The sequence below is a fragment of the Peromyscus californicus genome, unplaced genomic scaffold (assembly GCF_007827085.1).
Source record: "Peromyscus californicus insignis strain IS unplaced genomic scaffold, ASM782708v3 Scaffold_6__1_contigs__length_162567912, whole genome shotgun sequence".
Classification (NCBI taxonomy): Eukaryota; Metazoa; Chordata; class Mammalia; order Rodentia; family Cricetidae; genus Peromyscus; species Peromyscus californicus.
The window spans coordinates 110,298,986-110,313,292 of NW_026294584.1; the positions used below are offsets into that span (position 1 = coordinate 110,298,986).

Consider the following 14,307-nt stretch of genomic DNA (forward strand, 5'->3'; position numbering starts at 1 on the left):
TAGTCTTTGAGTAGTTGTGCTACAAGGCCTGACTTGGACTTCCTTCCAGAAACACTGGGATATATAGTCTAGACTACAGACTACTTTTTTTTTGTTTGTTTGTTTGTTTTTTTGAGACAGGGTTTCTCTATGTAGCTTTGGAGCCTTTCCTGGAATTCACTCTGTAGCCCAGGCTGGCTCGAACTCACAGAAACCCGCCTGCCTCTGCCTCCTGAGTGCTGGGATTAAAGGTGTGCACCACCACCGCCTGGCCAGACTACAAATTTTCATTTCAGCATATTGAGAGGTGTATGTGAGATAAATAGAAAATTTACCACAGATCAGCGTTCCCATGCTTCAGCATTATGAATATTTGGAACTGAGCAATTCTTTGTTGTGGGAAGATAATCTATGAATATTAGTATATTTAGCCACATCTCTGGCCTCTGTTCACTAGGTACCAAGAGCAACACCACACTCCAAACTGTAACAACCAAAATCAATGTTAGGTGTTCTTATGCATTCCCTGGAGGACACAATGATCCCAATGAAGAACCGTGGAATAAAACCCTGGTTTGGACTTACTTCCCCCATTTTATTAGAGAAAAATCAATCCTGGTAACACCTGCTTTCTTTTAAAGCCGTGTGAACATATGACATAGATTACCTACTTGCCTGCAAGGTTTTGTTTCTTCCTGAAACATTACCAGTGTCTAGCATAGTCCTGGTATAGTACATTTACCCCTGGTACTGATTTCCAAGTTTCCTGGTTTTCTTCATTCTGAGACTGCTACATTGTGAACTTTGCATCCTGTTTGCAGTAAAACTGGTCATATGGTTTATTCTGGCCAATGAAATGGGATTGGAGGTGAGGCCTATGGCTCCAGGGTTGAAGAAGCCATTGAGCAACTGACCACATACTCCTTTCTTTCTCATGTGGTAACAGAGAGCATTTGCGATGCATTCTGCTCCATCAGGTTCGAACTCTGAGTAATTACAGTGAACAGAGCCCCCCACCCCCACCCCCACTCCCTACTCCTGCTGATTCTGGATATAAACCAGAGTGAAAAATAAAATTTTGATGATTTAAATCACAGGAAGTGTGAAAGTGTTTACTAGGGCATATCTTAGCCTATAGGTACAAGCTGATTCAAAGTTGTTGGTGTTAAGATTCAGAACACCTGTGAGTGCTGGGCTCCTCTGTTCCTGTCCTGTATAAGACTAGATGTTACTACGGGTGCTGAGTGGTTGCCAAGATACCAGGCTGGAAAGACAGCAGCTTCTAGGCTCCTGCTCCAGCTGAGCTATATTTAATCTGCTAACTGGCTACTTAGCCAGGAAGAACAACAAATTACTTGTTATAATAATTTGGTAAACTAAACAGAATTTTCATTTTACTATCAGCTCGTTACTACTGCTGCTAACTGATATTTCTTTCTCTGTGCCATTCATTAAACTAAATACATTAAATAAATCTAAAGTTGCATATTTAGTCTCCGTAATGGTTCTCTTATTAGCTCTGCTTTAGAGCTGAGGAAACAGCACTGGGATATTATTAGTTTGCTGGGAGAAAAATTAGCCACTCCCAGGGAGGAGCCCCCTATTGGTTGTACAATGCAGAGCAGTCAGCTCTGAAATCATCCACACACAAATACCACAAATGGACTCAACAAGTTGTATTTATATATATTTGTGCATATACACACATACATACAAACTACTTACATACATACATACATACATACATACATACATACATACATACATAGTGTAAGCAAGGACTCAGTGAAACCACTGAACTGGACCACTCCATGAGTAGAAAGCAAAGTTTATTGGAAAGCCAGATAGCGTGGAGACTAGAGAGAAGCAACTCATCAGGAAAGCAAGCAGATTTTGTATGATAGTAGGGTGGGATCTTTGAGCTGATATGGGTTGCTCCAATTAATCGGTAACTAGATGCAGTTGACCAGTTGGGCCAGGTAAGGAAGTTAGTGGTTTTCCTGGTAAACAGAATGCTGAGTTTAGGATTCTGCTTAGCCAATAACAATCCTTTACCCAGTCAGAGTCCTTCTTTTTAGAACATTGTCACCAGCACTGCCATTTAGGGGGCTGGCTTTGGACACACACACACACACACACACACACACACACACACACACACACACACACACCAATAATATCAAAGAAAAAGGTGATAAACTTGAGAGTCAGGGGCATGGGATGGGTTTGAGGGAGGGTAGCTGAGAGGGGCTTAAGAGGAAGGGGGGAAGGGAAAGTGAGGTGATTCTATTTCAATTAAAAATACTTTTAAAGGATGTCATTTGTTTGCCCTAATTCACAGATCAAAAGTGGTTCAGGAAGCGTTTGGACCTGGGCAGTCTAACCTAATTCTAGAGAATGTATCTCTTTATAGTGATGATACTCTGCCTCCTAAAAAGTGATTCACACTTCCAGGTGAGAATGTGTTGTACACCCAGACACACAAGCTGAGCTCTGTTTTGCCCAACAATGAGGACTTTGAGAATGACTGGAGAGAAATGGTTTTATATTTGATATGGTGGAAGATCAGTGAAAGTCAACTGCATATCCATGTGTTTTTATTATTATTATTATTAAGAAGTTTTTTATTCATTTTACATACCAACCACAGATCCCCCTCTCTTCCCTCCTCCTGCCTCCCAGTGTTTCCCCCAACCCACCCACCATTCCCACCTCCTCCGACAAGGTAAGGCCTCCCATGTGGAGTCAGCAGAGACTGGTACATTCAGTTGAGGCATGTCCAAGCCCCTCCCCCTGCATCAAGACTATATAAGGTGTCCCACCATAGGTATTGGGCTCCAAAAAGCCAGCTCATGCACCAGGGATGGATCCTGATCCTACTGCCAGGGGGCCCCTTTAGCAGATCAAGCTACACAACTGTCTGGCTTATGCAGAGGACCTAGTCCAGTCCCATGGAGGTGCCACAGGTGTTGGTCTAAAGTTCATGTGTTCCCACTAGTTTGGTTTGGTTGTCTCTGTAGATTTCCCCATCCTGATCTTGATGCCCCTTGCTCATAGAATCCCTTCTCTCTCTTTGACTGGACTCCTGGAGCTCAACCTGGTGCTTGGATGTCAATCTCTGCATCTGCTTTCATCTGTTACTGGAGAAAGACTCTATGATAGCAGTTAGGGTATTCACCGATCTGATTATTGGGTAAGCCAGTTCAGGCACCCTCTCCATCCTTGTAAATTCCTGGAAACTTCTCTAGCACCCAATTTCTCCCTATCCCCATGATGTCTCCCTCTATCATGGTATCTCTTTCATTGCTCTTTCACTCTGTCCTTGTTCCAGCTTGACTATCCCGTTCCCTTATGTTCTCATCCCCCATCCCCTGCCCTCCATTCCCCCACCTCATTCCCAGTTTACTCAAGGAGATCTTATCTATTTTCCCCTTCCCAGGGTGATCCATGTGTCCCTCTTTGGGTCCTCCTTGTTAGCTAGCTTCTCTGGAGCTGTGGGTTGTAGTTTAGTTATCCTTTGCTTTACATCAGGTATTCACTTATAAGTGAGTGCATATCATGTTTGTCCTTCTGGTTCTGGGTTACCTCATTCAGGATGATATTTTCTAGTTCCATCCATTTGCCTGCAAATTTCAAATGTCATTGTTTTTTACTGCTGAGTAGTACTCAATTGTGTATATGTACCATGTTTTCTTTATCCATTCTTTGGTTGAGGGCCATTTAGGTCCATGTGTTTTTGGAAGCTGAGTTGTTCCAGTGAACATAGTTCCTTCTCAGAGGCTGAGTATGCAAAAGAGTGGCATAGGAAACATCTGTTGCTTAAGATGCTTTCTTGGCCTTGTGTTGCTTCTCATCTAATGAGTGTGATAATTATGGTTCCAGAACCAGTTAGTACTCAGCCACAAGTAGGAGAAGGGTTTGAGGCATCTAATCATATGAACCCACTATCTTCAGAAAAAAAAACAGCAAAGGAGATAAAGATGGTACCTAAATACCCATGCATCCTGGTGTTCAGACCCTTGGCCCTTGTCTCTCAGGCTTTACTTATCTCATTCTCCTTGCAGGAGGACCCTACAGTCAAGCTATCTACAGAGTTCACAGACAGATCAGGGTGATTATTTACCATGCAATTGTCCCTTTATTCATTGTTCTTCAAACTATTATTCATTTACGTTCCTTTAAATGTTGAGAACGCCCTCAATATTTTTTAATATTAAACACTTGGTGGAGGAGAAAAGAGAGAAAAGTAAAAATGAAGCTTTGAAATTCTTTACTCAGAGTTGTAAAGATTGGCAAATGCTTTTTTATCTAAACTCACCCACTGTAATCCTTCCCATTGCTCCTGCAACAAATTACTACTAGTGTCGGAGCTTAAAGTGACACAAATTATCCTATAGACTGGATGTCTAATGTCCCCAAACCTTCACGTTGCCAGGACTGTCCTTTTCCTTTGGTTCTAGAGGAGAACTGCCTGCATTCCTTGGCTCCTGTCTCTTCACACCTCCTCGGGGTACATTGCTCCACCTTTGCTTCTAAGATCACATCTCCATCGTCTTTCTTCAGTGCTTTGTTTCCTCTTTACAGCCTCTTGTCCTCATGCTGGTCTCACAGAGCTAATCCAGCATGACCTCCTTGTCATAAAATCCTCAACTAACCATATCTGTGAAGTCCTGTTTATCATATAACATAACCTATTCACAGTCCTTGGGAGCTGAGACTCAGAAGTCTTTGAACAGTAATTATTTTGTCTATTATACCTGCCCTTTGCCAATACATTCCTCCATGCAACTGATTGCACGACATTTTTGAGTGATTAAAAAATCAGACAGACAGTGAGTGGGTTTTAGAGAAGGTAAAATGGAAAAAAGGGCAAAGAATATGGATGAACCTTAAAAATATAGCACAGATTTTAAAAGTCAAAATAAATAAATAAATAAATAAATAAATAAATAAATAAATAGATAGATAGATAGATAAATAAATAAATAATAAGATCCAGAACCCAACATTATCATGTGAATTCCCAGGGTACATAACCCTCACAAACTTTTTTTTTTTTTTTACAACAATATATACTTGTGCAAAGAAGGATTTCAAATCCATAACAATGATATTTAAAGTGGGAAAAAATAACAGTAGATAATCAGGAGTAAATAGAATATATAAAGCAGGAGGTAGGACTTAGGGGGTTATATGTGTTGTAAACTAAAGCATGTAATAACTATACAATACATATTTTAAAAGTGTAGTTGATTGGTTTTTTTTTTTACTCTTTGGCTCTTTTGCTCTTTACTCTTTGGGGGTCCCACCACCCAGCTCCCAAATAAATTACGCGGAGTCCTATCCTTTCTTATGAATGCCCAGCCTTAGCTTGGCTTGTTTCTTGCCAGCTTTTCTTAACTTAAATTATCCCATCTACCTTTTGCCTCTGGGTTTTTACCTTTTTTGATTTCTTTTTACCTTTCCTTTACTTCTTTCTCTGTGGCTTTCTGTGTAGCTGGGTGACTTGTCCCTGGAGTCTTCCTCTCTTCCTCTTTCTTGCTCCTCGATCTCTCTTCCCAGATTTCTCCTTCTATATATTCTCTCTGCCCACCAGCCCCACCTATCCTTTCTCCTGCCTTGCTATTAGCCATTCAGCTCTTTATTAGACCATCAGGTGTTTTAGACAGGCAAAGTAACACAACTTCACAGAGTTAAACAAATGCAACATAAAAGAACAACACATCTTTGAATCATTAAGACAAATGTTCCCAGCATAAAGGAATATAACACATCTTAAAATAATACTCCACAATGAGAAGATAAGAAGGCTAGAGAGGTGGCTCAGTGGCTAAGAGCACTTGCTACTTTTGCAGAGGTTCTGTGTTTTGGATCCAGTAGTCATATGGTGGCTCATAACCATCTATAACTCAAGTTCTAGGGAACTTGACATTCCCCTTCTGGGCACCAGGCATGCATGTGGTGCACAGACATGCATGCAGGCAAAACACTTATACACACAAGACAAAATTAATATATCTAAAAAAAAACTTTTTAAAGAAAATAAATGAAAGAACGTGGTGGCAGCTTTCGGGAGATTTGTGCGGTCTCGTGGCCAGCACAGCAAAGGCCTACATGCGAGCAACCATGTCTAAGGGACCTGCAGTTGGCATTGATCTTGGCACCACCTACTCCTGTGTGGGTGTCTTCCAGCATGGAAAGGTGGAGATAATTGCCAATGACCAGGGTAACCGAACCACACTGAGCTATGTTGCTTTTACTGACACAGAACAATTAATTGGGGATGCCACAAAGAATCAGGTTGCAATGAACCCCACCAACACAGTTTTTGATGCCAAATGTTTGATTGGACGTAGTCAGTCTGATATGAAGCACTGGCCTTTCATGGTGGTGCATGATGCAGGAAGGTCCAAGGTCCAAGCAGAATACAAAGAAGAGACAAAAAGTTTCTACCCAGAGGAGGTGTCCTCTATGGTTCTGACGAAGATGAAGGAAATTGCAGAAGCCTATCTTGGAAAGACGGTTACCAAGGCTGTGGTCACTGTGCCAGCTTACTTCAATGATTCCCAGTGACAGGCAACAAAAGATGCTGGAACTATTGCTGGCCTCAATGTGCTTCGAACTATCAATGAACCAACTGCTGCTGCTATTGCTTATGGGTTAGATAAGAATGTATGTGTTTAAGCACAATTTGGCTTAAGGTTAATTTGCACACCAGAAGTATATGAGCTAAGAATATATTTTTTTCAATGACAGGATGTAGCATGAATCTTAAAAGTTCTTATTAATAAAAACAAACCCAGAGCCAGGTATTGGGGTAAATGCTGGAAGATCAGAGAAACAGACAAGTCACAGCTACCTCACCTTGCCAATTCCTCAGCTAATCCTGTTTCCTCAGACTGGAAGCCTCTGAGTCCTTATCCAAATGGATCTCAGCTGAACTGCTTCTTGAAAGCCTGAAAGCTTAACCAGGCTCTGGTTCCTGGTCCTCACGCCTTAAATACCTTTCTGCTTTCTGCCATCACTTCCTGGGATTAAAGGCTCTTGTTACACACTGGCTTTGAACTCACAGAGATCCAGATGGATCTCTGCCTCCCAAGTGATAGGATTAAAGATGTGAGTGCCACCATTTTCTGGCCTCTATGTCTGTCTAGTGGCTGTTCTGTTCTCTGACACCAGATAATTTTATTAGGGTGCACAATATATTGGGGAACACAATATCACCACAATTAGAGCTGAAAGGAATGTGCTGATTTTTGACTTGGGAGGTGGTACCTATGATGTGTCAATCCTCACTATTGAGGATGGAATGTTTGAAGTCAAATCAACAGCTGGAGACATCCACTTGGGTGGAGAAGACTTTGATAACCGAATGGTCAACCATTTTATTGCTGAGTTTAAGCGAAAGTACAAGAAGGACATCAGTGAGAACAAGAGAGCTGCCAGGTGTCTGTGTACTACCTGTGAACGGGCTAAGTGCACCGTCTCCTCCAGCACCGAGGCCAGTATTGAGATTGATTCTCTCTATGAGAGAATTGACTTTTATACCTCTATTACCTATGCTCGATTTGAAGAATTAAATGCTGACCTGTTCCAAGGCACTCTGGACCCTGTAGAAAAGGCCCTTCGAGATGCCAAACTGGACAAGTCACAGATCCATGACATTGTCCTGGTGGGTGGTTCTACCAGAATCCCCAAGATTCAGAGGCTTCTGCAAGACTTCTTCAATGGAAAAGAACCCCGATGAAGCTGTTGCTTATGGTGCAGCTGTCCAGGCCATCATTCTGTCTTGAGACAAGTCTGAGATGTTCAGGATATGCTGCTCTTGGATGTCACTCCTCTCTCCCTTGGTATTGAAACTGCTGGCGGAGTCGTGTGACTGTCCTCATCAAGTGCAATACCACCATCCCTACCAAGCAGACACAGACTTTCACCACCTACTCTGACAACCAGCCTGGTGTGTTCATTCAGGTGTATGAAGGTGAAAGAGCCATGATCAAGGATAACAACCTGCTTGGAAAGTTTGAACTTACAGGCATACCTCCAGCAATCCCGAGGTGTTCCTCAGATTGAAGTCACTTTTGACATTGATGCCAATGGCATCCTCAATGTTTCTGCTGTAGGTAAGAACACAGGCAAGGAGAACAAGATCACCATCACCAATGACAAGGGCCGCTTGAGCAAGGAGGATATTGAGCGCATGGTCCAGGAGGCTGAGAAGTACAAAGCTGAAGATGAGAAGCAGAGAGACAAGGTTTCCTCCAAGAATTCCTTGGAGTCGTACGCTTTCAACATGAAAACAACAGTTGAAGATGAGAAACTTCAAGGCAAGGTCAACGATGAGGACAAACAGAAGATTCTAGACAAGTGTAATGAAATCATCAGTTGCCTGGATAAGAACCAGACTGCAGAGAAGGAAGAGTTTGAACACCAGCAGAAAGAACTGGAGAAAGTCTGCAACTCCATCACTACCAAGCTGTACTAGAGTGCTGGTGGCATGCCTGGAGGAAGGCCTGGGGGCTTCCTTGGTGGAGGAGCTCCTCCATCTGGTGGTGCTTCTTCAGGGCCCACCATTGAAGAGATGGATTAAGTCAATCCAAGTAGAGGTGTAGCATTGTTCCACAGGGAAACAATCGAAGGACCCAAATTTAGCAAGTTTCATAGCAGTTTTAAATTCAAGCTGCTACAATAAATTACTGGACATTCTCAATACTTGAACATGAAACATGTGCACAGGGAGAGGAAGTAAATAAAACATTGCACTTTATAAGCACTGTATCCTAAATGGAAAATGCAATGTCTAATAAAACGGGTGGAAAATGGAATGGCTAATAAAATTATTTAAGTTCACACCAAAAAAAAGAAGAAAGAAAAGAAATGAAATAGTTTAAAATTACACGGTACTATATTTATGAAAAGTGAAACAGAGCTATCAACAAAGTGAAAGCACCTATGGCCCAGAGGAAGAAAAGCAGGAACACACTTAAAATAAGTGGGGGGGGGGCCAAGATCATGACTGGGAAACCCCCAGAGACAGCTGACCTGAGCTAACGGGAGCTCACGGACTCTGGACCGACAGCTAGGGAGCCTGCATGGGACTGACCTAGGCCCTCTGCATTTGGATGGCAGTTGTGTAGCTTGGTCTGTTTGTGGGGTTCATAGCAGTGGGTTCAGGACCTGTCCCTGGCACATGAGCTGGCTTTTTGGAACCTATTCCCCATGCAGGGATGCCTTGCCCAGCCTTGATGCAGGGGGGAGGGGAGCTTGGTCCTGTCTCAACGTGATATGACATGCTTTGTTGACTTCCATGGGAGGCCTGCCCCTTATGAATGGAGGAGTGGATGTGGGGGAGGGTAGACAGGAGGTTGGGTGAGGGAACTGGAAGAGAGGAGGGAGGGGAAACTGTAGTTGGTATGTAAAATAAATGAAAAAAAACTTTAAAATATAAAAAAAAGAAAAAATAGTGGCTCACAGCTGGAGGGAGCTTTCTCCTAAAGGGATATTTCACAATGTCTGCAAACATTTTTGGTTTCACATCTGGAGGTCAGGTGTGCTCCTGTCCCCTAATGGGTGGGGCCAGAGATGCTGTTCTACATCATCCAACAACACCTGGGGCCATCCTGCCACTAGAAAGAAGCTTCTGGCTCGAAACATCGTGGTACAACAACCAGACATAAAAGTTAACTATTCCTGAAAGTATTATGAACACATCAATAGCTTTGTCTTATAAATATTTAATTATGCTCTCGCTGCTCTGTTTAAAGTGTATTTTTCAAAATACCTGGTGCCTATTCTCTATGAATTTCTGTTCTTGCATATCTGCAGTCTGAAGATTGCTGCTTACTTACATGTTCCTAGTTATGAGTTTTAGTTAATCCATGAACTTAAAATGTATCAGAACATAATTAGGGTTAGAAAGAAACAAGAATTACTGTTTAACTCCTCCAGCTTCATGTGGGTTATAAGCTAACCTTCAAGGAGAGGGGAGTGTTGATATCTTTCCCATGTGCAGACAATGACTTTGGCTCTTAAAAATCAGTTTGAGTGTGACTGAATTAATTCAGGGACCAGTACAGTAATTCAATTTTACAGTAGATTTGTGGGGCATAGTCAACTTAATAACTATTCATGGTAAATTATATATACCATCAAGAAATAGTAAATCATCATATCTCTGAAATGATGAGTGTTGCCTGACAAAGTCAAAATAGTTTAGCAGTGTGGCTTTACTTTCTGTATTTTGGTTTTTACTTATTCTTTTAATGAAGGTTTCTCAAACCTATGCAATCATTATTCCTGGCAGATTCTGGATTACCTTGTGTTTGACACAGAAGTAGGCATGTTTAATGAGGAGAAATGTTATAATATCCTTCTCAGCACTGCTGGTCCCTGGGACCTTTCAGTATAATCAAAAGATCTGGAGCCAAAGACCCTTACACAACTACTGAAATACTGTTAGCATTAGTCTTTTCACAGCAACAGTCATATCAAATTTAACTAAAAGCCCTTAGTTTAAGTGAAACAAAGTAGGTGACTTATAGCTATTAATTCTCATTCCTTGTTCAGGTCTTAATTAAGTCTCACCAATAGTAAGGTACACATAGTTGATGTTTTACCTTTGAGGTCAAGCTAAGAGAAATAAGAAAGTGTCTACTGCTTTGGTAAATATTTCTGTAACTCCCTCTGCTTTGATGCTCTGCTCAACTCCTACAAGTGAACATGATCTCTTAGCACTTCTGAAATCTGTAACATGTCTGAGATGTTCATCTTATTGAACTAGAGTGTGCCTTCAGCTCTCGTGATGTAGTTGATTTTCATTTGAATATGTTTTACCTCTGTAAACAATAAGGTCCTAAGTTAGGAATTCATTTTCCTCCTCCCCCTCCCTTCCCCTCCCCTTCCTTCCCCCCTCCCCTCCCACTTTTCTCCCTCTCTTCCTTTTGTCATCCTACCCTAGCACACAGTGTCTTCCCAGAATACAGTAGTGGTGAGAGGAAAAAAGTAATTTTGAAGACTGATGTGGTGGCTCACACCTTTGCTCCCAGCACTTGGGAGGCAGAGGTAGGCAAATCTCTGTGAGCTCGAGGCCAGACTGATTTACATTGGAAGTTCCAGGACAGTCAGAGCAAAGAGTGAAACCCTGTCTCAAAACACAAAAAACAAAATGGTTTTTTTTTTGAGAAATTAAATATTCATACCACTACTTTCTTTTTTGTTTTGTTTTGTTTCATTTTGTTTGTTTGTTTGTTTGAGACAGGGTTTCTCTGTATAGCTTTGTGCCTTTCCTGCAACTCTCTCTATAGACCAGGCTGGCCTCAAACTCACAGAGATCCACCTGCCTCTGCCTCCCGAGTGCTGGGGCATGGGCCACCACAGCCCAGCCATACCACTACGTTCATCCATACACATTTTCCTTCTTATGTAGGCTAAATTCCAAGCACTAACAGGACAAATTAATGCATTTTAGTATCCCCTGGTATAATAAATTCAATGTTTGAAAAAATATATAGTCTTCTAGTTATTACCATTACACAAGAGATACAATAAAGTAGAGAAACACCCAGTAGGTGGACTTAATGCTAATATTTGCTTAGATCGTGTATTTAAAATAAACCGTATGCAACATATAGGTCCCAGAATTTAAAAAAATTAGTACCTGCAATTATATTAAATTTATATTGAAAAAAAAACATTCTGTTGCTTCATTCCAGGCATTAATCCAGTTAATACAAAAAACAAGGAAAATGTCACTTTGGACACATCAAGTAGATTGCCGCTGAGAAAGATAAATTTGTCAGGATGTCATTGGCTGAGAGGTAAGAGTCTTCAGTTTCCTCCTTCCTTTCTTTCATTTGACACAGCACTGGTTAATCTCCCAGCCCCCACAGCACTGAACGAGGAAATTGGAAAGCCGCAGAATCGATTTGCAGGAGTGAGGTTCTATTTTCTCTCCCTCCTCCTCCGTCAGAGCTGTGATTGTCTCTGTGTTGTGTGGGATCATTATCGACAGTCGCCTGTGCACAACTGATAATTGCTAAAAGTCATTCTCTAAATGTTAAGGCACACACAAAAAGGTGACTGCATTTTCCCCCTCATTTTTCAAATTTGTTGCTTTCATGATCTTTCATCTTCTTTATAACTTAAAGGTCAAGACTTTTCTCAAGCTGCTATCACAGTGGTCTTCTTTGCTTTTGGTTCTGAGGTAATATATACAGTAAGAAAGTTCCAGTGTCTAACTTAAGTGCAGTTCTTATTTGGGGTTGCTTTTACAATTTCCATCCTTTACATACTTTACTCTAAACTGTAACTATGTAGAAAAATTGCTTCAAAGGGCAACACAATACTGATTTTTTTTTTTTGAGACAGGGTTTCTCTGTGTAGTTTTGGTGCCTGTCTGGATCTCTCTCTGTAGACCAGGCTGGCCTCGAACCCACAGAGATCTGGCAGGCTCTGCCTCCCAAGTGCTGGGATTAAAGGCCACCACCACCCGACTCCACAGTACTGAATACATTAAAAAAGCTGGGTTACTTTTGCTGCTGTCTTTTCAGGCTATGCTTAGGCTTATAGCATGAATCTTAACAGGTCTTATTAATAAAATCAAACCTGGGAGCCAGGTATTGGGGTAAATGCTGGAAGATCAGAGAAGCAGAACAAGCCACAGCCACCTCACCTCACCATTTCCTCAGCTGATCCTGTTTCCTCAGACTGGAAGCCTCTGTGTCCTCATCTAAATGGATCTCAGCTGAACTGCTGCTCAAAAGCCTAAAAGCTTAACCAGGCTCTGGTTCCTGGTCCTCATGCCTTATATACCTTTCTGCTTCTTGGCATCACTTCCTGGGATTAAAGGTGTGAGTCACCATGCCTGGATGTTTCCAGTGTGGCTTTGAACTCACAGAGATCCAGATGGATCTCTGCCTCCCAAGTGATAGGATTAAAGGTGTGTGTGCCACCATTTTCTGGCCTCTATGTCTGTCTAGTGGCTGTTCTGTTCTCTGACCCCAGATAAATTTATTGGGGTGCACAATATTTTGGGGAACACAATATCACCACACAGGCTTTATAGGTTTTTGTCAAGTTTAAACTTAGAGCTATCTTATTTAAAAATAAAATTATAGCTTTGGGCCATTTGTTGTCTACTCTGAAACAGAATCGTCTTTGTATTCTTAAAAAGCACTGAGGATTAGTAGAACTATTCCTTCAACTTTGAGATTCTTCTACTTACTCTGTTTAAAAAGTGCATCAAAATAATAATCTTCACTAGGCAACACCACCTGACCAGTAGTGGGGTCTATTTATAGAGTGTCAGATAAATGAAAAGCTTGTAATTACAAGTCTGTATTTCTCAAATTTAGATTTACTGTCTGTACTTTGTAGTCTGCCCCATTCCTAAGTTGACAAATCTTTGCCCATTAAAGGAAGATGAAGTGTTCTTTTGGTTACTTTAGCACTATGGAAAAGTGTATTGTTTAATTAGTACAGAATTAAGTAGAAAATTGAGTTAGGCATGGAGACATGACTTTGTGATCCCAGCACTCGGAAGGCTGAATCAGGAAGAGATCAAGTTCAAGGCCAGAATGGGTTGTGTAGTTAGACTCTTGTCATTTCAAAAAAAAATAAATAAAATAGACAAACAATAGAAAATTGGTCAAGTGTCTCTTAAAGAGTAAGTATAATTTCCCTTATTTTAACAGGATTGTAAAAGTTGTTGATTAAATTTGAACTTCAGTTAAACAGTCAGTAGTACTCCCCCCAAAATACATGCTCTGTATTTTATTTGCTAAATCTATCTTGAGAATTAATGCCATTTTTCTTAATGCCCTCAATATTGTGAGCAAAATAATTTAAGTTGAATACATGAAAAATGCAAATCCAAAGTTAGAATAACAAGTGAAATCAAATCCATTATGCAAAGACTAAGATAATAAGCAAGCCTTTCATGTTTCATCAGCAAGGACTGTGAAGAATGTTTATAAGCCCCAATCTCCAGGAAGCACATCTCATTAACTTGCATAGCAGTATAGTACTTGAAACTTTGAATTTCTAGCACACTTAAGGAATGAAACTCAACTGTTTTAAATCATCCCCACTTTTTTTTCAATTATAGGTGATATTTCAAGACCCTTTAATAAGTTCAGCTGGGGCTGATAGTGTGCTTGCCTGAGCCTCTGTTCAATTTACAGCTTTACAATAAATAAATAATATTCAACTTCTTGACCTTTGCAATAACCAGGAAAAGTTATCACCATGAACTACGTCTCTCTCCACTAATGCTTCTTCACCATTCATCGATTCATAGTGTATTCCCAGTGTTTGTTCGCTGGTTCTACA

The 14,307-nt window shown here is 41.0% G+C and overlaps 1 pseudogene; it reads left to right on the forward strand.

Annotated features, from left to right (window-relative positions):
- The first annotated feature begins 6,062 nt into the window (after nucleotides 1-6,062).
- Nucleotides 6,063-8,821, forward strand: LOC128099838 (heat shock cognate 71 kDa protein-like; annotated as a pseudogene).
- Nucleotides 8,822-14,307: the final 5,486 nt, after the last annotated feature.